Raw genomic sequence first — 22,373 nt, 5'->3', positions numbered from 1 at the left:
ACTGGCATCCTCGACACACAGGAAAGTGCGCTGCAGGGTACTGTGCTGAATTACTGGAGGAGGGAAGACTAGCTTTACTGGTTACAGTGGCACAGCTAAGGGTGCCCATCCAAAGAGCAAAATAATTGTGGCTAACCAGTGACAGCTACTAGCGCCGGACTAGACAGCTAGTGGGAGGCCATGTGGTATGAGTCACCTGTTTTTAACTGTGGCATGAAGCATGTTTCTAGCAAAGCATTCCCTTAACCAGTTAAAGGCCTTGAGGACCGGGCCTGAGGCTCCAAGCCAGGGTAATGCCAGGGCTGGTCCTGATTTAAAATGCAGCGTGGCAGCCGTTCAGCAGAGAAGGGGCTGCCTCGCTCTGAAATAGCTGCGTGCCGGGGTGCATGGAGTGGCTAGTTGATGCTAAGCACCAGCAAAGCTGGTGCTGCTACGCAGAGTGTATAAACCCATTGCTGGGCTGAGGGCTGCTTTTGTTTGACTGTAGCTCCGCTCCTCTGGAGTCAAGGGGGCAGCCGGCAGGCGTTCGACAGACCTGCCTCATCTGCCCGTGTGGCAGCGCAGTGGGGAGCTAATGAGAAGCAAGGTGTGAACCAGGAGCCGCGCTAGCAATTACTGGCTTGGCAAACTGCTGACCGAGTGCGGTCGGCAGAAGGGCTGCTGCGCCGGCAGTCTTGGCATCTCCAGGCTAATAATGAGGTTATTACTGTCCCGCTGTTTGACGGCCTGCATCAGCCTCTGTCTGCTCTGTCTTCTCCGATCCCACTTGTGGAAAGGCTGGAAGTAGCTATCCTAGAAAGAAAATTTCGCCCTTCCTGAGCTTCTGCATGAGACTTCTTAGAGGGGAGATGTATTAAGCAAATCTTGGCTTGGCTTTGGGAAATCAGGAGATGGTGTTGAATTGGTTATTTGTCTGACCTGGGCATATTGTTTCGTCAAGTCCCTGCAGGAAGAACGACCTACTGGGCCAAATTCTGCCTTAAGGCAAAAGCACTGGGGTCATAGAATATCAGGGTTAGAAGGGACCTCAGGAGGTCATCTAGTCCAACCCCCTGCTCAAAGCAAGACCAATCCCCAGACAGTTTTTTTGCCCTGGATCCCTAAATGGCCCTCTCAAGGATTGAACTCACAACCCTGGCTTTAGCAGACTAATGCTCAAACCACTGAGCTATCCCTCCCTCCACTAGGAGCCCACTGAGAAATCTACAATGGGCCTATGGAGGCAGACTAGGCATATTAACTCCCCACCCCCTTAATTATCAACCCTGTATACTGCATGGAAAAGGAGGTGTGTGTCTGTGTGTGAACTATCCATAGTACAACTAGCTAACCACACAGCTCTTCAGTTCACACCCACAGCTCAGGTCTGTAGCTCTCCAAACCACAGTTCATTGTCACACATGCCATCGAGACAGAAACGTCAATCTCTGTTTGCTAATCCAATAAAGTTAGTTAATGCACATTGACATCAAACTGCTATTAACATACACCTTGGCAAGTACGTTGAAAAATGAGCTTGTTTGCAAACTTTGATCTAAACCCATTGAAAATCTTACTTTTATAGGTTGATCAATCAGATGTGGCTCCTGTGGAAAGTCTTGTAAAATGGCAGATTGCACTACAATCCTTTGTAGAACGCCTAGCACAATGGGGGTCCTTCTCTGTAACTGGGCTCCTAGGCACTACTTGTCACACTGGAGGGTGCAATCCAGACCAGTGGGGGTTGTCACTGCCTGCCCCATAACCTTGGGTGCCTCACAATGCTTTGCTGTTGTCGCTCCCAATCTGGGCCATTCATAATCTGTCAGAGCGCGTGTAAGTCACTCTCTGAGTGTCTGTGTTCTAGATAGCCCTGATTCAGCAGTCTGAACAACCCCACTTGTCTACAGCCCCACTCTGGCTTCCACCCACCTTGGTTGGGGCTTGCAGGGTCACCCCACGCTCCCAGTCCTGGATTCTGCAATGTTCAGCCCTCTCCCAGACAGCCCAGATCTTAAGGTTCGTTGCTCTTGGTTTTGTTACTTTTACCTGCAGTTACCAAACAGTTCAGTTTAAACACAGCTCTGGACTGGTTTAGATTAAAAATAAAACAAGTGTACTAACAAAAAGATCTTTATGAGAGAGAAAGTTAGAAGTGGTTACAAGCAAATCAAAGTGAAAATGCCTCTGAAAGTCAAATACTTAATCTGCAAGCTTTGGTTCAAGGCAGTTTTTCTCACTCCCAGTCTTCCAGCAAGATGGTGACTGACCCTTTCCTTGGTCATAATCTCTGCCTGAGGACTGAAGGTGCTGGGGCCTTTGTCCTCTTAGGTGAAAGAGAATTTGGGATCTTCTGTCCCTTTTTTTATAATCCAATTGAATGTCTGAAGTAGATTCCTCTGAAAGTTACCCCTCAAAAGCAAAGTTTACCCCAACAGTGAAGAAGGTGACATGGAGTCTGATGGTAAAGGAGGCTCCATGCTCTTTCTTCCCCTACCTGTGTTTTCTACAATGCAAATCGTTCTGTTTCCTGTCATCTCCTCCCCTTGCTATTTTGAGGATCAGGTTTACTACTTATCTGTAAATTGAGGTAAATCGACCAACAGTGGCCAATGCCAGGTGCCCCAGAGGGAATGGACTTAACAGGCAATGATCAAGTGATCTCTCTCTCCTGCCATCCAGCTCCATCCTCTGACAAACAGAGGCTAGGGACACCATTTCTTACCCATCCTGGCTAATAGCCATTAATGGACTTAACCACCATGAATGTATCCAGTTCGCTTTTAAACGTTGCTATAGTCCCAGCCTTCACAACCTCCTCAGGTAAGGAGTTCCACAAGTTGACTGTGTGCTGCGTGAAGAACTTCCTTGTATTTGTTTTAAACCTGCTGCCTATTAATTTCATTTGGTGATACAAGAACTAGTGGTTGCTACGTACATTTCACCAGGATATTATTGACCACCGAGTTATTAATTTTTAAATGATCCCTCACAAGATCTATTTTGTACAACAGTTATTACAATGTATAGGGTGTGATTCCAGGGTGCTTTCGGTCCCACTACTGCAATAGAAATAACTAATGTCCATATAATGAATCCTGGGGAGCCCAATTCCACATCTGAATGCCCAGACTGGCAGACAAGCATCTAAAATGGACATTTGTGTGGCTAAATGCTGAGCACTTGAATGGAGGGCTAAGTGCCCTAATTTGGGCATCGGAGTGTTAATTGGCCCTGTAGTGTTGGTATGGCAATCCTGAAACTCAGAGCTTTCTTATCAGCCTTTCATTTGCTTGTTTTAACTTTCATCTTAGAGTTGGTAGGATTCTAACAAGCTAGGCAGAGATGAAAGATGGCTTAGACTATGCCAGGATATATGCTGGCTAAGGCTTCAGTTTAGCAAAGCATTCAAATATCTATTCACTTGTATGGTTCAAGTTATGCATGTGCTTAAACACTTTGCTGAATCAGTGCCATCATGCACATTCAGCTTTCAGTTTCCTGTTGCAAAGACTGCTAAGAGGACCACAGGTCTGGATAGGCACAAACATCACCTGCAATATGACGTAACCACTTTAGATTTTCTGGGGGCAGTTTTTCCTTTGGCCCAGAGTTTTTGTTCGTCATTAGACTTTGAGCCAGATTTTCCAAATTGTTCTAGGACAAATTTTCAATTGTTCAGCACCCACAAATTGGGACAAATTTTCTAAGGAACTCAGCTCCTATTTAGACAGCTAAACAAGTGCTCAGAGTTTCAAAACAGCTCTGTCCCAGCCCTGCCAACTCTCATGATACTCAGTGTTTTTACTTAATGCATCACCTCCTGGAGTCATGTGATTACAAGCTAAGCTCAGCTGTCAGTTTTTTTAAGTATATTTCTAACCTTCATGGTTGTAGAGTAAAGATTGAAAATGTGACCCAAGTGCATCCTAAAGGATCAGAAACCAAAAGACAAAGAGCAGAATGTTTATTATTTTCAGATCTCATGATTTTTTGAGGGGGCCTGACTCATTATTTGTGATCATAGGGGGTTGGCACCACTGGGTATACTGAGTATGTGCACTGTTGAAAATCTTAACACTTATGAGGTGGAATTTTCAAAAGAGCCATTGACTTGTGCTCCTAACTCACTTAGGCACGCTTTGAAAATTCCATTCATGAGCCTAAATGGAACTTGAACTTTTTGGATAATCTCCTCTTAGTATTTACAGTAGCCATGTATAATTCTAACTATATTATTCCGTATACAGGGACAAAGTGGCCCAAGGATAACATTTTCAGAAGTGGCTCAGTCCCATTTTTAGAAAGGGACTTAAGCATAAATCTCTTTTTCAATGAGACTCTGGCACCAAATCCCATTTTCAAAAACCTAGGAACCTAAATCATATAGGTGCCTAAACACCGTTGAGAATCCGGTCCTAACTCTAATTCATGTCAATGGGAGTTAGGTGCCTAAATACTTCTGTGGATCCTGGGTCTTAGGCACCATTGAAAATTTCACCCCAGGTGTCTAGCAGCAGGGACATGGGTCTTTGGTTCCATCCTGGCTCTATATATCTCAGTGTCTCTATCTCCAATCTTCTCTCAGGCTAGTGCACACCACAGAGGAGTGGAAATCAAGAGCTCTGGGTTATAATCTCAGCCTTGCTGCTAGCTTGCCCTGACTTTGAGCAAGTCATTATTCTCCTAGAGCTCAGGCCCATGGGAACTGTGCTTTTGGAGCAGGAAGGCTTGCATTGCTGTGATGTGCGGCATAGCAATGCCTGTGAAGTTCCCAGATGGCTATGGAGTTGTGACAACATCACAGACTTTGCACCAGCTGTTGGGTATAGCAGCATCTCAATCTGACCAGATTAACCAAGCTGCAAGGGAATCAGGAATGTCATGCCCAGGAACTTTAAAATGTCCCCATTGCTCTGACCTGGACTTGGAGGACTGCGGCCATTGCCTGGGCATATTCCCACATTTGGAAGATGCCTGCGTTTTGCCTCTCCAAACAGCTGGCATGTATGTCACAGCTGATTAGATCTGGATCTGTGAGAGGGAAGGGATGACACTTTGCTTCTTGAGCCCTGCTGTCATGGGGCAGATGTGGAGTCCGACACATGTTCCCCAACACCGCAACGCTGCTAATTAATCACCTCAGCCACAAAGTCATGACAGCCTTTTACCCAACGTGAGACGCACGTGAAGGCAGGGTAGCAGACGGCAAAGGAGAGATTTGGACAGGAAAGCAGGATCGGGCTGGGTCTGTCTGTCGCAGCATTGTCCCCCAGTCTGTCTGTGTCAGCTTTGATCTGTGTCTCTTTGCCTTCCTTGACTTTGAGCTAGGTTTGTTTAGCTTGCCTTCTCTCTCAGCTTTGAGTTGGGTTTTCTGTCTCTCTGCACAAGCAACGTCTCTCGGTGTGATTGGCTGAACCTTGAGCTATATAGGTCTGTCTGTCTCAGCAATGACCTGCATTGCTGTCTGTTTTGGAAAGTTTCTACTAACACTGCTTTTGGGTCTGTGAAAAAGAATGTTCCCTTTATTTAAAAAAAAAGTGATTAAACAATTGCAAATGATGAACGGGCCCATCACTGTCTTTAAATCATGATTTGAGGACTTCCGTAACTCAGCCAGAAGTCAGGGGTCTATTACAGGAGTGGATGGGTAAGGGTCTGTAGCCTGTGAAGTGCAGGAGGTCAGACTAGATGATCATGATGGGCCCTTCTGGCCTTAAAGTCTGTGAGGTTGTTGTACATAATTTTCATCATTTTCAGCTATGTAACTTCTTTATATCTGAACTGGATTTCTTCACCACACCATAATGCAGATAGAGCCATCAAAACTTGGACTTTCTGTTTTTGCAGGAAATGTTAACATTTTGTTTTGCACTGAAACAAATAATTTCAAGATTTCCTGCAAAGAGGAGATTTTTATAATTGTTCTGAAAAATTCATTTTGGGAAAATTTCACCTGTATTCCAAAATGTTCTCAAACAAACAAAAAGTTTAAGAAAACATTTGTTTTCATGGGAAATATTTCAAAATCAATCTGAGATTGTGGAAAAAAATCAGTTTTTTGTTGAAACATCAATTTTTGGACAATTTTTTCAATTAAATTGCCAGGACACAGACTAGGACTCAGGAGCCATAGATTCTAATTCCTGTCTCTGCCACTGTCATATGGAAGGTTGTATCACTTCTGTGTCCCTCTCTTTCTCTGTGTTGTTTAGATGATAAGCTCTTTGGGACAGAGACTGGCTCTCACTATGTGCACCCCGCACATTGAGGCTATTAACAATAGAAAAAACAAATACTGCACTCTAAGGCTGTGGCAAATCTGATGTTACAGAACACAACCAACTTTTAGTTCCTATTAGCCAAAAGCATCTTAACTGATTTTTCTGGTGGACAAGTAGATTTTTTTTTTTACATTCACATAACTAAAAGTAGCTGATTAGAGAATAGAATTTCCGCTGCCAAAAGAAATTCTGATTTTCTTTCATCATTTTTGTCCTGAAATGCAACATAAAGTTGAAATATCAAAAACATTTCATGGAATGAAACATTCTGAAATTTCAGTTCAGAAATTTTAAAATGAAACCTTTTGAAATGTTTTAAGAATGCTGCTTGGAAACTAAACACTGCATTGTGCGTCAATGTTTTAACTTAAAATTATGTTTTGAAGAGAACATCAATTCGGAACCAAAACTTTCTTTTCAGTCTTTCTGATGCAAAAATCAACCCTTTTGCCAAAATTGACACTTTCCCCATGGGAAGTTTTTGCTTTCAATAAAACCATATTTTCCAGCCAGAAGCTTTTGCCAGAAGCTCTTCCACCAGTTCTAATTAAAGGGCAGATTTTCGAAGGCACAAATAGCAGTCAGGTGCCTAACTCCCATAGACATTCAGTGAGTTTGGACGGGAGTGGGGATGGGCAATGAAGGGTGTCGAGTATTGTCTAACTGCCCATTGCTGATTACATTTCTGAATAACAGCAATAGACTTTACCATACGGCAGAAAGTGATCGCTTGATGTTTTGGCCCAGACTCTGTGCTTTACACCAGCTTTGCACCTCCTGGCTGCTCCAGAGGCCAGCATAGCATGTGGCATGAGTAGCCCAGGGACTTCTCTGTCTACGGCAACCTTACTCGCAAAGGAGGTGGTGAGGCTACTCCAACAGTCCTTGTAAAGCGCTTTGAGCTTCACTGTCAAATCCAGCATAATCTAATGGGCTAATGGCCAGCTGCTTACTCTCTGTGTTCCCTTCCCTGTGGGGTCTTTTCCCACTCCACATCTAGTCACCCCGAATAGAAAGCATTGTGCTTTCCTCAACCTGCAGAGATTCCCAGGTCTACATGCAGAAGCTTCCATCTTGTGGTCAAGTTGTGAACAGCAGCTCCATTAGGATGGAGAGGAGGTCCTGGGACACACACCTCTTCAGAGTGCCAAAGGGAATCCGCTACCTTTGTGCCTGTACAACCCACAGAGAATTTCTGACACTGCCTGTCCTGTAGTGACTCACTCACCCCCTTGAGAACCTTTCTCTGCTGTTTTCTTGAGTTTGTGCTATCACACACACACACACACACACACAAGTTTTCCATCCCCTTTGTTGGGCATCTATCAGGCTGGGAAGAACAATGGGCTAGATCCTGCAACCTGGTTCAGACTGAGGCCCTTTAGTACCTTATAGATGGATCAGAGAGACTCTTTGCCTGTCTGGCAGTTGGGGTGATGATGGCACATGTTGGGGGGGGGAGCGTTGGGGAAGATCATCAAGGATACAGAAGCACTGGGTGGGCAAGTGGTTATTTATAGAGCTGGGTGGGGAATGGTTTTCCCATTCCTGTGATGGGAAATTTTCAAGAATTCAGAATTAAATCCCATCCCAAAATGGGGTGAAATGTCAAAATCTCACAAAATGTTATGAACCAATCATCTGAAAAGTATTTCAGATCAGGTCAACTGACACATTTCATTTTGAAACATTTCTCTTCAGTTTTGATCTTTTAAAAATGTTAACTAAAATTTTGAAAGGAAAAGTCACTTTGAATCAGGAGATGAACCTTTTTGTTTGGAAACTGTCAAAATGGATGTTTAGACCATCTCAAACCTCCCCTGTCCCCACCCCAACACTTTTCAATTCAGGAGACTTGTCGAAACTGACCCTTTCTCACGAACCGGTTCCGTTTCTGCACGTTGACATTTTCTGATTTGAAAAAAAAATTTCTTGGAAAATTCCCAACTAGCTGTAGTCTATTTATTAACAGAGCTGGGTGAATAGAGGAAACAACTGAGTGCAAAGAGCATTTTGCAGTGAATTGGCTTTGAATGTATTCACAGCCCTTTTGAGTGTTAGAGGCATTTATGCACTTGGGGTGTTACTGGCACAGATGCTTGCAGAAAGCACATTTAAGCTAGAGAAGGGCACCAGCCCTTGGACATGGCAGGGGCCGTCCAGATGAGGGTCACAGCTGTTGACAAACAGGGAGAGCTTCTGTCCAAGGGAGCCAGCTTTCCAACATGACATGGAAGTATCTGCCCAAGAAGCCAGATCTTAGTTGCAGGACAGGATGCCTATCAGCTCAGGGGCATCAAAGCAAGTAGACAGGCAATTATGCTGGCTCCCAAATACGGGAAGGGCCATTTGGTTCCAGCTCTAGGATATAAGAAGTGCTGGTTGAGAGTGTATAGCAAGAGCAGGCCCAAGGCACATGCTGGGGCTGGTAGGAAGAACTATTTTAATGAACTTTCCTTCATGCTGGCAATATGACCCTATTAATTCCAGGTGTTCCCTTTCCCTGGGGCTGTGCACTCTGAGGCTGCTGCAGTGTTGAGCTGGGTGTTGCCCTTGATTTATTTACCATTTGCTTTGCTTCTGCAGTACATAGTCTATGTCAGAAGGTTACAAAGTCTTTTCAAAGCTGTATCCAGGGCTGGCTTCAGGCAACCACAAGACAGTCATATGAAATTAGGGAGCATCCACATCTCTCTGCCCGTTGACATCTTTCCCTGGGCTTTGCTGCTCTGAAGGCATCAGATCCCTGTCTGGCCAACGATGGGAGACAGGTCAATTTCAGCAGCAACCAAAGCAACCTTTTGCCATGCATGAGGCATCAGTTCACCTTTCATTCCGTCAGCCTCTTTGTGAGCAGCAGGGTCCAGGACTGACTTCCACACAAATCAGGGACTTTATTTAAAGTCAGGGTCTCGCTTGCTTTAGTTTGTATTCCTCTTGATTTCTTAAGTGAATTTTAAGGTGGGGGTGGGGGGCGGGAAGTTGCCAGATCGGCAGCTCTAGCGAACGAAGCCTTTTAAATCCCCAGTCAGACACAGCACTGGCAATGGGAGTCCGAGCTTCTCCAGATTTGCCCTTCCGGTGGAACGTGACCCCAGTGCTGTCATAAAAGGGTGTATGCAGTGTGGGTAGCTGCCATGTTGGTCCCAGGATATTAGAGAGACAAGGTAGGTGGTGGAATATCTTTTATTGGAACAAGTTTTGTTGGAAAGAGAGACAAGCTTTCAGGCTTATGCAGAGTTCATCAGGTCTGGGAAAGGAACTCAGTGTCACAGCTAAATACCAGGTGGAACAGATTGTTTAGCATAAGTAATTAACACTTTTCTTTCAGGGAACCATTCAAAATGAAGTGGCTAGTTAACACCTCTCCAGTCCTGAGGGGAGGAGTATTAAAGTGCCCCACAGAGGTAGTGTGGTGCAGTATGGTGTACTGAACTAGCAACTGGGAGACCTGGATTCTGTTCTCAGTGCTGATGCTGGGTGAGCCACCTTGTGCCTCAGTTTCCCCATCTGTAAACACAGCTAAAGATACTGGTCTCTATGACATGCGTGGAGGCCTTTGGATGAAAAGCACTAATCATTGCCTAGCCCTAGACACCTAAGCTGATGCGTTTTCTCTGTCCCCTTGTGCTTTTGGGCCAAATGGAACCTACCCCCCCCCACACCCCACCCCAGCAAACTCTCCCCACACACACACTTCTGCACCCCAGCAAACTTCCCTCAAAAGCATCACGTTTCACCAGGCCTTGTGCTGAAATCCTCCATGTGCTCAGGCTGGCTCGAAGTTTGTAGCCTTAGCAAACGTGAGGAACCTGGTCTGGGTCTGAGTCTGACGACACATCACATCACATTGTGCCTACTGTAGGCTTTCACAGTGCATAGTTTGCACTGCTCCTTTTTTGTAAACACAATAACCTCAGAGTTACAAACACCCTGGGAATGGAAGTTGTTCGTAACTCTGAACAAATGTTATGGTTGTTCTTTCAAAAGTTAACAACTGAACATTGACTTAATACAGCTTTGAAACTTTACTATGCAGAAGAAAAATGCTGCTTTTAGCTATCTTAATTTAAATGAAACAAGCAAAGAAACAGTTTCTTTGCCTTGTCAAATCTTTCTGTTTAAACTTTCCCTTTATTTTTCTAATAGTTTCCATTTAACACAGTGCTGTATTGTATTTGCAGTTTTTAAAAACAATTTCTATTTATTTTTGGTTCTGCTGCTGCCTGACTGTGTGTACTTCTGTTAGGTAAAAAGCAAGTCCTACTCACCTCTCCAGCACCCGAGTTTGTGCGGAGTTGGTATAGGGCTCAGAAAACTGTCAGAGACCAGACAATAATTCGTTGATCAACGGGCTCACACCATCCTTAGCTTAAGAGCAAAGCTTCGGAGTAAGTGTGGCAAGTTTATTAGGGGTGAGCATCAATGTTTATACACAGAAGTAAACAAAGTGATTAACAGATCATAATGGTCATGCATAATCAATCAAGATTCTACAGGATAAAACAGGTTAAAATGTAAATTAGAAAAGACAAAGGAGGATATGACTACTTATTGGGAGGGGGGAGGTGTCAGGAGTAGTTCGCAGGTCAGAGCCTTGATTAAAAGTTTCAGACAGAGACATCAAGTCTGGATTAAGTTTAAACTCATGAAAAGTTCAGACTCAACATTCCTCCATTTGTAGCTTTGGGATAATTATTTACCAAACGCTACACCCCATTTTAAGGAGCCAAGGGCCGCTTGGCAATTTCAGCCTGGGCCAACTCAAAGAGAGTAAGGCCTTTGGCTGAAGTAGGAAAAGAATAAACTGACCCACATGAGTTTATGAGGGAGGGGACACACTGGATGCAGCAACACAGTATTATATGGATTACTATGGCCCCAACAATACCCACCAAGAGTTTTTTAACCCACCCAAATCCAGGCAGCCAATTCCATAAGGCTCCCCACCAATCATAAGGTGGCTGGTGTGTTCCATACATTGCGTTTCGGGTATTCCATTTCTCAAAGTAGGAGGTAACCCACCACCCGTTGGACCACTGTTCCCCTGGTAACGCAGAGGGGTCGTTGTGCGAACCGCAGAGGCACAATTTGGTAGTGGTGTTTTTAAAGTGCAGTGTAGTACTGCTTGAGCAGTTGTAGAAGGCAATTGTATATCCCTTAACAATTAGTTGGACACCCTCGTGATCTGAGCAGGGTTTCTTAAAAGCTGACTCTGAAGGCTTGTGGGGGATTTACATATGGGATAAGTGGGATGCACAAGGCTTGAAGCCAAGGTTTTTACTAAAGGCGGTGCCATTAAAATACATGTTGCATTTACTGGTTCCCACAAAAGTTGACCCTTTTTCTTTAACAAAACACAGTGATCCTGTCTGATTGGTTACCCTGAGATATCTGTTAATTGGCACTCCTGTTTTGTCCCATGTAAGATTGTGTTGGACTGGATCTTTTATTCTAGCCGGTGGCATCCAAGTCATATTAGCAGTGGTCAGGGGAATGGGTGTGAAGGGGAGTCCCTGTTCTGCATTTACTGGAAATTGAGTACATACCCAGCAATTACTTCTATTTCCTAAAATACGAGTTTTAACCTCGTGGGAATATCTAATAAAAGCATTATCTTTATAAGCAGAAAATAAACTAAAAAGGCATAATAAAAAACATACAGTTGTCAGAATAAAAGGTCCTCTCATTTTTTTCGAGTCAATTTAAGTCTGATGTCTGAAAGAGGTAAGCTGGTCCACTGGTCAGAGGCAGTATCCTTAGTGGTGGCAAGAGCTGCTGGTCCGTCACTGTGGTCCACTACGGCTGGCTTGACGTGGGAGTGGTGGATCCAGGATTTGCGTCCTTCCAGGAACACTGCAGTCTGGGTTGTTAAAAGAACCTGGTGGGGTCCAGTAAACCTCGGCTGGAGGGCGTCGCCACGAACGAACTTTTTGGCCCAGACGAAGTCCCCTGGTTGGAACGGGTGGATCTGTTCTTCCAGCGGCACGGTCTGGGAAAACTGTGAGGCTTTCCAAAGGGTACGGAGGCGAGCCTGTAGGGAGAGAAACTGGCACGCGGTCATATGATCCCCTCCCAATAGTGAAACATCAGCACGTGGTAGCGCCCCGCCTTTGAAAGGGGGGTGTCCATAGAGCAGTTCAAAGGGGGATAATCCCAATACACGGGTTGGGCGAGTGCGAAGGTGAAACAGGACCAAGGGAAGTACCTGAGGCCAGTTTAACCCTGTTTCCTGACAGTATTTAGCCAATGTAAGCTTAAGCTCCCTATTCATACGCTCAACTTTCCCGCTAGACTGGGGTTGGTAGGGTGTATGAAAGGAGTGTGAAATGCCCAGTCCTTGTTCTAAATGGCCAAGGACATTACCAGTAAAGTGGGGTCCGCGATCTGAATCAAGTATGAGAGGGATGCCAAAACGGGGTACAATGTCTCTAAGGAGGATCTTCGCCACTGTGGCAGCAGTACAATTAGCAGTAGGAAAAGCTTCGACCCATGAAGTCAGAGGGCAAACCAAAACAAGGAGGTGCTTTTTCCCAAAAGCCTTTGGCATATCTGCAAAGTCAATTTGAAGATGTTGAAATGGAGCAGCAGGTGGCGGTCTTCCACCCTTAATTTTGTTAAGAGGCGGAGCAGGTCCATTTCGCTGACATGTGCTGCATGCTTTCACTATTGACAGGCAGTAGGGTTGAATGCCTGGAGCATACCAAAAGCGAGCGATGGTGTCCACAAGGGCGTGTGTGCCGTAGTGACCCCCCTTATCATGGTGCCAGCGAACTGCCACGGGGTATGTGGAGCGAGGGAGGCAGGCTCGGCCATCCGGCATAAGCCAGGTCCCTTTGACCAGAGTGGCTCCGAGGCTCTCCCACGACTGTAGTTCAGCGGGTACTGGTACGGGGTAAAAGCATACTTGCTATCAGTAAAAATGGTAACGGTCTTACCAGCGGCCAACTGGCAAGCTCGGGCCAGGGCGTAGAGTTCGGTGGCTTGGGCTCCCCAGTTGCCTGGCAGTGAGGCGGCCTCTTGAATGTCCCATTCAGAGGTGACTGCATAACCGGTGAAACGCTTGCCATCAACATAGAAGGAGCTTCCGTCCGAGAAGAGGATGCAATCAGGGTTGTCCAGTGGCACGTCAAACAGGTTGTTCCTTATCTGTAAGATGCTATGAACTACTTCCACACAATCGTGCTGATCCTGGAGGACTGGCAGGTCAGGAAGCAAGGTAGCTGGATTAAGGGGCCCACACCTTTCAAAAATTAGGTTAGTGTCTTCTAGGAGTTCGGCCTCTAGCTGCTGCTGACGATGGGCCGAAAAGACTTGGGTCGTGCCCCTACGCAGAAGGGCTGACAAGGCATGAGAGGTCCAGACCGTGGTAAAATGACCCAGGGTCAGGCTCTTTGCCTTTGTGATCAGCAGGGCAGCTGCTGCCAGAGTCCGGGTGCAGGATGGGGTTCCCTGAGCGACAGGGTCGATCTGCTGGGAGTAAAAAGCAAGCGGGAAATGGTGGGGCCCGCTCAGCTGGGTAAGGACGCCACTAGCAATTCCGCCCCTCTCGTGGACAAAAAGGTGAAAGGGTTTGCTGTAATTGGGGGGGGCGGAGAGACATGGAGGAGGCCACACTGTCCTTGAGTAACTGAAAGGCTTGAATCGTGTCTGGGGACCACTGCAAAGGGTCAGGAGCAAGGTTAGCAGTCAGTCGGTGGAGCGGTTTGCTCAACTCCCCGCAGGACGGCAACCAAGGTCGACAGAAGCCAATTAATCCTAAGAAACCTCGAAGTTGTTTCTTGGTGTTTGGCAGAGGGCAGTTTTGGATAGTCTTTATGCGGGCTGGGTCCATTTGTCTCCCCTCTGGGGTTAACAGGAAGCCCAGATATCGGACCTTCTGTGAGACCCACTGAATCTTGTTAGGGTCTACCTTGTGGCCTCTGGTGTGTAGGTATAATAAAAGTGCCTTACCATCGATGCGGAGGGCGGCTTCTTCGCGGTTACCTAGTAGGATGTCATCTACGTATAGGACTAACGTGGATCCCTGCGGACTGGTGAAGCCTTCCAAGTCGTGGCGGAGGCATTGGCTGAAAATCGTGGGGCTGTCTCTGTAGCCTTGAGGAAGTCATTGCCAGACATAACTTTGTCCCTCCCAGGTGAAGGTTGCACAGGAATGCTGAAAAAGGCTGATTTTAAGTCAATAACAGTGAACCACTCAGCATCCCAGGGGATTTGGCTGATGATAGTAGCTGGATCAGGAACTACTGCATGAAGAGGGACCACATACTGATTAATAACCCGTAGATCCTGTACAAAGCGCCAACGAATAGGGTCTCCGTCCTTTTTAGGAGGCTTTTTGACAGGCAGTATAGGGGTATTACAGGGAGTGCGCTGAGGGCGGACTAGCTTTTGTGCAATGAATCCCTCGACAATGGGGCGGATGCCTTCCCGGGCTTCCAGCGACAGGGGGTATTGGGGGACTGACGGGGGGGCTAAGGAGGGCTTCACTTGAATCCTTACTGGCTCTGCCGAAAGGAGCAGGCCAACATCAGTGTCAGAAATTCCCCAGAGGGTTGAAGGCAAGTCAGTGAGGTCAGGGGAGAGAGAGGGGGGGTTTCCCAATTACCCTGAGTTAGGGCCGAATCTCCTAACACTGTCATTAATAATCCTACCCCTTCAGGAGTGCAGGTTAAAGTAGCCTCAAGCTTACAGAGTAAATCCCGGCCCATCAAAGGGATCGGACAAGCTGGGGAAAAAAGAAAACGGTGAGAAAAACATTTATCAGCATAAATATCATTTAGAGGCAAAGTGAGTCCCAGAGACTGTGGATTGCCTTCCACCCCAGTTGCAGTTTTAACCTCAGAGGATAGCCAGGGAGAGGGGGCAGGATTTAAAAGAGAGAAAGTAGCTCCAGTATCAATGAGGAAACAGACAGGCAGTCCCTGGACTGAAAGGGTTAGATGAGGCTCTTTGCTGGGAGGGGAGAAAGTGAGGAAAGAGCCGGCTAAAGACATTAAGGAAATAAGACCATCACATTGTTTGCCTTCGCCCCCGGGGTACCGTCATTGAGAAGGCTGAGTTCGCTGCAGCTGTTGCTGTTGCCCGTAGTTGATCCAGGCCTGAGGAACGGGCTGGGCTGGTGGTGCAGGAGTGTATTCGTCCCTGGTGTAAGTATCTGCGGATGCGACCGGACCCTCTGGGCGTCCCCAGGGGCATTCACGTTTAAAGTGACCGGGTTGTCCGCACTGAAAACAATTTCCTGGTGGCTGGGGTTGCCTCACGTTTAAAGTGACCGGGCTGTCCGCACTGAAAACAATTTCCTGGTGGCTGGGGTTGCCAGGACCCTCTTCCCCGAGCACCCTGAAATCCCCTGCCACGGCCACGGCTTCTGCCTCGAATACCACCGCGAAAAGCTAAAGCCATTAACTTATATTCTTCCTTTTTCTCTTTCTTTTTACTACTTTCCCTTTTTTTTTTTCCATGCAAAACTCCTCCCGAGGTGTGCCCCTCCATTTCCTCCTTATCCCTCTGCAGAGATTCCAATCTGGAGTCCTGCAGATTCCCCTCTGCGCCCTGGAGAGAGTCCCCTTGCTGAGGAATAGGGGCAGGTGCAGTGGGGACCAACTGACGAGTTAAAACACGCCGTGGTTTACACCCTTCATTGAAATAACATGGAGGGGGTTCACTCTCGGAAGAATACCTGACTGCCATAATTTTTAAAGATTTCCACAGCTCTGCTGCTGTGTCCCAACAAAACCAGTAACATAACTGTCCCGGATGGTCTTTTTCGATCTGGCTCCTTACTCCTCTTAAGGCAGCCTGTTCGAAAGAGCCATACGAAGGCCACCTCATCTCCGGGTCGGCCAATACCGCGGTATACCCAGTCCAATTCCTTACACACAGTGTGTACAACTTCCTCCTAGACATTCCTGTCTGTACTGGGAGTTTCCCTTCATTCCATAACTTATTTACAATCCCCAGCGGACTCTCAAGAGGCACGCTAGTCCCTTGACCCATGGTGTCTGACAGGAGCCCTCCAACTGGCGTTTATCCTGCTGTCCAGTACACGACCCCTCAATATTGAATTGGCTGGGAGAAATCTCCCGTGGCGCCTGCCAATTCGTATATGAGTGGTCTGACCACTGGACAGAGGCACCGCACCAGAAGGAATCCCGGACGAGCCCCCAAATTGTTAGGTAAAAAGCAAGTCCTACTCACCTCTCCAGCACCCGAGTTTGTGCGGAGTTGGTATAGGGCTCAGAAAACTGTCAGAGACCAGACAATAATTCGTTGATCAACGGGCTCACACCATCCTTAGCTTAAGAGCAAAGCTTCGGAGTAAGTGTGGCAAGTTTATTAGGGGTGAGCATCAATGTTTATACACAGAAGTAAACAAAGTGATTAACAGATCATAATGGTCATGCATAATCAATCAAGATTCTACAGGATAAAACAGGTTAAAATGTAAATTAGAAAAGACAAAGGAGGATATGACTACTTATTGGGAGGGGGGAGGTGTCAGGAGTAGTTCGCAGGTCAGAGCCTTGATTAAAAGTTTCAGACAGAGACATCAAGTCTGGATTAAGTTTAAACTCATGAAAAGTTCAGACTCAACACTTCCAGTTCCAAATGAAGCATGTGGTTGATTGGTCAGTTTGTAACTCTGGTGTTCGTAACTCTGAGGTTCTACTGTAGTTCATCTATGGTTAACAAAGGCCCCAGCAGCTCCCATAGCACACCAGGTATCTTTGAACTCAACCCCTCTCAATAATCCAGTCTCCTCAGGAGCACTCCCTCTTTTCCTGCTTGCTCTTCTGTGGCCCCCATGGCAGTAAGGGTCTTGGGACTGCAGAGTCACCTTGCCCCAGCAGAGGGAGCTTTTGAGTGGCACTTAGAGTTGCCAGGTCTGCTCTTTTCCACTGAAATGCCCGGTCAAAAAGGGACCCTGCCAGCTCCCGTCGGCACCGCCGACTGGGCCATTGAAAGTCCAATTGGCAGCGCAGCGGGGGCCGGAGCTAAAGCAGGTGCCCTGGCTCCTGGAAGCGGCTGCCAGGTCCCTGCAGCTCCCCAAGCCCCTGCCCCACTTTGGTGAAAGGGAGGGAGGGAGGAAGGGGGGATGGAGCAAGCAGGGGGCAGGGCCTCAGAGAAGGGGCAGCGCAGGGATGTTCGGTTTTGTGCAATTAGAAAGTTGGCAACCCTAGTGGCATGCCCAATGCACTTGGCCCAGGGTGGCTTTTGGATGGAGTGTCCATTCCCGGGCACAGCAGCGCTCTTTTGGGTGAAATGCCCTCTTCTCCACCAGGGGGCATTGCCACTAGGCTCCTTTGCAATCGAACACTTCATCCCCCTGGTGGGCTGGAGGATCATGTCTGTCAGCACGCTGCGTCCTGGGCATCCTCAGGCAGCCCCTGATGGAGCGGGCATCTTTGGGGAGTGCCACGCCCTTGACAATGTTCCTGGGTGAGTATCTCTTCTGGCTGCATAGCCACATCATTAACAGCGGCTCGGGCACTAGCTGAGGACTTAAGGGGTCAAATCCCTGCTCTGCAGCGGTCTCCCTGCTTGACCTTGTACAAGTTTCTCTGTTTCCCAACTGTAAAAATGGGGTTAATAGCACTTCCCTACCTCCCAGGCATGGCTTGAGATTAATGATTGCGAGGTGCTCCCCTACTACATTAATAGGGTCGTAAGTCCCTTAGACAGACCTGGCTATTGTAAGGCGGGGAGCAGCCAGGTGTTTGCAGACCATAGAACTGAGCAGTGAGCAGCCTATAAAAAGCTGTCACCCTGGACTCCCTCACCACAGCTATTACTCATCTCCGCTTCCCATTAGCCCTGTTATCCAATTTTCCATTTGCCTGCCTATGAGACACCAGTGATCACTTTGTATCTTGCTCCTCTTACTGCCAGGAGTCTCTTTGGGAAGTGTATCCAGGAAGCTTATTCTTAATGACTGTGCTGATGCTGGATCCTGTGTCATAAAGAGGCAACTCATGAAGGTTTGGCCTTGAGAAGAATAGCCAGGAGACTGCCAGCTACTATCAAAGTGCTCACAAAGAGGTGAAGGGGACAGGGAATAATGTTGTTGGCTGGATAACCTCAAGGAAGAGACGGAGAAATCAAGGCAGCTGACAAAGTTATTAGCGATGCAGCGTTCTGACAGCAAGGTACTTTACACGCCGTACAAAGCCTTCCTGAGAAGGTAGGTTTCTCTGCACCACAACCAGGATCTCATTCACCAGGCCAGAGTGAAGAAGGTAGGTTTTGTTCTGTCAGTTTCTGGAAGGGACAAGATGGGCTAAGCTGGCAAGGCCTTGTGAGTAGGGGATCCACAGTTGGATGATGTGCCAGGGACGCCTGTGTTCTGATCCTGACTCTGCCAACTTGAGCTAGTCACTTAACCTTGCTGTGCCTCAGTTTCCCCAATCCTCTTTACCGAGGATTAGTTCTTTAAGGTTTTAAAAAGCATTTGGAAGGTTTTAAGCCGAGCAAAATTCAGACTTTCCATCCCCTGGGAAATTTTGACACTTTGACATATATTTGCTCCCAAATAGTGACCAAAGGGTAAAATTTCAAAATTTTTGGCAGAATGGAAATTCCAAAAAAATTTCAATTGGGAAACATTGAAATGTTTGGGTTTGACATTTTTGATCGAAAGCAAATATTCTGACATTCCCCAAATCAAAATGTTTCAGTCTGGTTTATTGAACTCATCCAACATACTTCCTTTTGTAATGAACTGGCTAGTGTGTATGCATAACGCTGCTTTCTACTGCAAGTATCTGAGTACTCAGCTGTGTGTCCTGGGCCCTATACTGCTAATAGCTACTGGAGTTTCCCCTTTAACTCAGGTGGTAGGACAGCAAAGCCTTTTCAGTCCACTCACCAGGGGCATCTGGGACTCTGCTTTGCTTCAAGACTTAGCCTAATTGGTTTTTTTGTTTCTGTTATTCTAGTAACAGCACCCTGTGACGCTCTGGTAACCACACACGTCCCCTCTGTGCCCAGTGCGCAGAAGATATTGGCCTGCTACAGCTCTTAGCTACTTCTGCAGTGGGGGGGGGCCCACTTAAGTGATGACTGCCATCTCGGCAGACAACGGGAATCTCCAAAGCTAAAAGCCTGAGGCTCTACAGCTTCAGATAAAGGGTGTCACAGACCCAGATCCTCTGTGGATTGGGCACTGACTAGCCATGGTCCCTGTCCATTCCACCTCCCACCATGTGCCTTCTTTCCATGACTCGTCTAGTTACTGACCCCTCTCATGTATCAGGGGGTAGCCACGTTAGTCTGTATCCACAAAAACAACAAGGAGTCTGGTGGCACCTTAAAGACTAACAGATTTATTTGGGCATAAGCTTTCATGGGTAAAAAACCTCACGTCTCTCATGTGGGGTTGTTTTTAGGCTTGCTTTCAGGAGAGCCCATCCACAATGCTATCTTTTATACCAATGATTTGTTATATCTAGGACTGTTATAACACAGTGATGTCCCAAAGCACAGGCCCCCATAGTAGGAGCAGGATCTCAGCTGTATCCCCGCTGCCTTTATTAATTTCAGAGCAGCCATAATGCAGACATAACAGAGTAACGTAGGAAATGCTGTATCAGATTGGACCAATCATCACCACATGAGAGGGGTCAGTAACTAGATGAGTCATGGAAAGAGAGCGCGTGGTAGGAGATGGAATCGACAGAGACCATGGCAATTGCAACTTGCTAGTCAGTGCCCAATCCACAGAGGATCTGGGTCTGTAATAGGCTCAGTAGTTAAGGGTATCTCTTTATCTCAAGCTGTAGAGTCTCAGGAGAGCCTCAGAGAGTGGCCCTTACTAGATATGTTGGAGGAAGGTGCAAAATCCTCTGATTAAAAAATTAGGTGCATAATTTATGGCAGGGGTTGATACCTTGTGTATATTTTTAAACTAAATAAGGTCAATGTGGGTGATATTTCACAGCTGATCTTTTTGCCTCAATAATAGCATGCGGCAGTGAGTTCCAAGGGATAATTTTGTATCATGCAAAATTTGTTTCCTTTATTCAATTTTCAGTGTCCTTCATTTTCATTTCATTGGGCTCCCCTTTTTCATTTACTGTAAGACAGGGTAGATAGGAACTCCCAGCAGACTTTCTCTGTACTATTCATCAGTAGAGCAGGAGCAGCGGCAACAGCTATAGTCAAAAGTGCACAAACTCTTTTCCCTTGTAACCCTGTTTTGAATTGCTCAGAACTTTTTGAAAATGTTCACCTGGTGGGCTGATACTTTTTAGGCTTCGGGGCTGCTTGAAGGTAAATATCTCTGGATTTTATAGTCAAAACCAAAACCAGCTATTTTTGAGCAGGACAATGGAAAAAATACACCTTCCCCTAAAATAAAAAAAAAAGAATTGTGTAACCAGTTTTTTAACAGAATGACAGTGGAAATGGATGGGGAAAGGAAGAATATTTGACCAAACGGTGAGACTGGGAAAATTGCACCTTCTGTGCATACATAGTACTGTTTGCACTGAGTTTTCTGGTAAGTGTGTAAAGGGCATAGTTCAGAAACAATGAGCTATTCATGAGCGAGTGGCTACCTTTCCTGTGTTTAGGAGAGACGAATGAGTGAGGGCGGACAACTGTGACTATGTAAGGTCCACAGCTGGGAGAAGAATTCTGATGCACCTTAGTAGTTCGACAGCCCATGGAGTTCAGAGGAGACATGGAAGATGGAGGTAGATGTACTGTGGACATGAGCAGGGCTCTGAGGTGCTATGGTAGAACAAATTAATAATACTAATAACAATGTGAAGGGTGCTCTGGCAGTGTCTACTGTCTAGCCTAATCATTCCAGATTATAGAGTTTCAATGCATTATTGCCAAATTTTGCAAGCTGGCTGGGCTTCAGATTCCTATACTGAGCAGATCTTTTGATGGTTTTCCCCTACCTGTGTTCTTAAAAACAAGATGAAACACACACAACCCCATAGAAATCCCTCTGCGAAAAAAGAAATCTAGAGTAAGAGAAGATTATGGTTGTAGGAAGTCATCAGATGAAGCAGGACTCCGGAGGGTGGGGGAAATAGTGATAATTAAAGACAGTCTCATAATGTATAGGCACAAAGGAGCAGGATTAAGGCTGCAAAGGCAATCTTAAATCTGGCATTTCCTAACTTCTGAGTGCGTGATTTTGCAGCCTTAATCGTGTTCTTTTAACGTACTGGTTTGTGTGGAATTCCCTATGTTTTCTTTAAAAACAAAACTGGAAAACTCCCAGAAATTCCATCACGTGGAACCTTGTGTACATTCCACGAGGGTTTGAACGTAAGTCCTTCAAAGCCACAGCGCCTCTGTACTAGGTTTACTATGCGAGCTGAAGGAGCTGCATCAAATTTAGTCGTCTTTCAGCAATGTCCAACTCCTCTGGTGCCAATGAGATTGCATGGGGTGAGAGAGTGGGACTGAGCTTCTAGACTAGGGTATATACAGGAAACACTCCGTGAGACCACCCTTATTGGGTCACTCTTAGAGTTGGATTGGTTGCTAATTTTCAGGGTTTAAAGTAATGTGGGGCAGCAGAGGGGGTATATTTCCCTCCTCTCCCCCTGGGCTCGGTGCGCCCCTCTTCACGGCCTGGTGAAATGAGGATGCAGCAGGTGCATGAATCTGAAGTGGAAGTGGAGCCCACATGTCAGTGTATCTTATGCACACATCCCTTTGTGCCTGATCCACAGAGGAGGCTGCCATGGCTAGGGTTGCTAACTTTAAACGCACAAAACCGAACACCCTAGCCCCGCCCCTTCCCCAAGGCCCCGTTCCCTGCTCACTATATTCCCCCTCCCTCAGTGGCTCTCTCTCCCCCCCCACCCTCATTCACTTTCACTGGGCTGGGGCAGGGGGTTGGAGTGTGGGAGGGGTTGAGGGCTCTAACTGGGGGTGTGGACTCTGGGGTAGGATTGGGGATGAGAGGGTTGGGGTGCGGAGGGTGCTCCAGGCTGTGGGCTGGGGCTGAGGAATTCAGAGTGCAGGAAGGGGCTGCGGGAAGGGGTACAGCCTCTGGGCTAGGGGTGCAGGCTCTGGTGTGGGGCCGGGGATGAGGGGTTTGAGGTGCAGGAGGGGGGCTAGGGTTTGGGGAGGTTCAGGGATGGG

The 22,373-nt window shown here is 46.8% G+C and overlaps 1 long non-coding RNA gene across 2 annotated transcripts in view; it reads left to right on the top strand.

Annotated features, from left to right (window-relative positions):
- The window catches only part of LOC123376285, a 38,802-nt gene extending 17,842 nt beyond the window's left edge, over positions 1 to 20,960 (top strand). For both annotated transcript variants that reach the window (XR_006581747.1, XR_006581746.1), the window contains exons 2-3: positions 18,156 to 18,502; positions 20,837 to 20,960. This is a non-coding gene — a long non-coding RNA (uncharacterized LOC123376285). The remainder of the gene's footprint in view (positions 1 to 18,155; positions 18,503 to 20,836) is intronic.
- The last annotated feature ends 1,413 nt before the right edge of the window (positions 20,961 to 22,373 follow it).

The sequence above is a fragment of the Mauremys mutica genome, chromosome 8, assembly GCF_020497125.1.
Source record: "Mauremys mutica isolate MM-2020 ecotype Southern chromosome 8, ASM2049712v1, whole genome shotgun sequence".
Lineage (NCBI taxonomy): Eukaryota > Metazoa > Chordata > Testudines > Geoemydidae > Mauremys > Mauremys mutica.
This window is presented reverse-complemented; position numbering and strand designations above follow the sequence as displayed.